Source organism: Macrobrachium rosenbergii, chromosome 7, assembly GCF_040412425.1.
Source record: "Macrobrachium rosenbergii isolate ZJJX-2024 chromosome 7, ASM4041242v1, whole genome shotgun sequence".
NCBI lineage: Eukaryota > Metazoa > Arthropoda > Malacostraca > Decapoda > Palaemonidae > Macrobrachium > Macrobrachium rosenbergii.
In genome coordinates this window covers 22,225,429-22,227,500 of record NC_089747.1, presented here as the reverse complement: position 1 = coordinate 22,227,500, position 2,072 = coordinate 22,225,429, and positions in this window count along the sequence as shown.

The window sequence follows — 2,072 nt, the reverse complement described above, 5'->3', positions numbered from 1 at the left end:
TTCCACAAGAAATGACAAAACACAAAAACAGGTGAGAGAAGGAAGAAGCTGTATGATAAAAGGGTTTACTTAATCGTTCTCACTAAATGGTACCAGAAATATTTACTAGGAACAACACTGATTATAAGCACATCTAACGAACCTGCCGCATATCCAGGAATGATTTCTACTCCAAGAATAAAAAATGCGCAAACATAAAGACAAGACGACTATATCCCACATCATACAAATATTTCTTGAACTACCTGTCACTACAGCTTATGAGCCAACGCGCATCTGAGCAACAGAAATACCTACCGAGATAATTTAAAATAAATGGGTTCATTTAACTGCACCATGCTAATGCCACTGGAAAAATACACTCTGGTACACTTAACAGTACTCTAAACATTTTCCGAAACTTTTTCTGGGAAGAATGAAATTGATCTCTGGAATAAATGTCTGGTCGGAATTGGGGTCAATTTCTGTGCAAGTTCTGCCGTATCGCTTAGAAATTAGAACATAATTTACAGTAAATAGAAAACTAAATAATTTTGGAAGAATACAGAAAACCTACGTCAATTTTTAAACAATCGGAAACAGACGAAGACCGAACTTGGCAATTTCTGAAAGAGAGAGAGAGAGAGAGAGAGAGAGAGAGAGAGAGAGAGAGAGAGAGAGAGAGAGAGAGAGAAATAAAACAGCCCAAAGTGCTGTCTCTCTAAAAGGCAGCCACATCGTCGTCCTTAATCTCATCTATCGGGGCGAAAGAGATATCCCAAAATCGGAGTTGTATCTTCAGAGCAAATTGAATATCGGGTATCTACATACCATCTGGCAATACTGTTCCGCTCGGCACACGGCGCCTCTTATCGCGCCACACGGGAGGCGGAGGGAGGACGTTTGGGGGGAGGGAGGGAAAAGGGGGGACGTATGGAAAATATTCTCTATATTCTCTCTTTTCTCCCTTCGTCTCTCCTCAGCGCGTTCCTTTCCCCCCTCTCTCTTACTCCTCCTCCTCCTCCTCCTTCTCCACCTCCTCCTCTTCCTCCTTTTTCTCTCCTTTTATTGCTTCGGTCCTAGATGCCTCAGATTTAGGAGCAAGAGGGACACAGGAAAGTAGGGGATTTTATACGGGAAGTCAAATCGAGAGAGAGAGAGAGAGAGAGAGAGAGAGAGAGAGAGAGAGAGAGAGAGAGAGAGATTGAAATACCTTAACATCATGTTATTTTCCGGGATTTATGTAAAAATAAAAATTGTTGATGTCACATGCAGTCAGTACACACACACACACGCGCGCGCGCGCACACACACACACACGTGTGTGTGTGTGTATATATATATATATCCAGTAAATATAAATATATATATATATATATATATATATATATATATATATATATATATATGCTATAACATATACAAAAGTAAAGTTATGAAGTCATTGTGGCTACAAATGCACATGTGTCTAGTAAAATAGTGATGAACAGATTCTATATATCCATACATACCTACAGGCATACATAGATACATACATTATCACCATAAAATTAATATATGCTTAAACTCATGTTATGGTATTGAGAACGTGTCTGAATTCAATAGATATATGTATGTATGAGCAGAAATAGACTTCTCCGTGGTCGAACTGTTAAGGTTAACCTCACTATGACATATCGCGTTCGGTTCGAATCCTAACGCAGGAATCAGGGCTTCTTTATTCTACTGCTTTATTTGACATCAAGGCTCTCATTGATAGGGGTAACCAAAAAGAGTGAGGTTGCTGGACCATGCCCCTTTTTGATTCCCAGGTGACTCTGAAGCACATTCACATGTAGGTCGCCTGGTGCAAGTAGACTAGGAACGAATCATGAACTGTACCCTTTTTTTTTTTTTTTTTTATTTCTCAGACTTATTTTATGTACTTGATAAAACGGTGACTGAATCTTCTACATCCTGATAGGTATTCCATCAATTCCTATACAGAAATTTCTGCTTTAGCTGTCAATTCATCCTCAAAGGCACGTAACAAGCAAGCTAAAGAGCAAAGACTGCATACTCGCAAATAGTATATTTTAAAAACAATCTCCTAC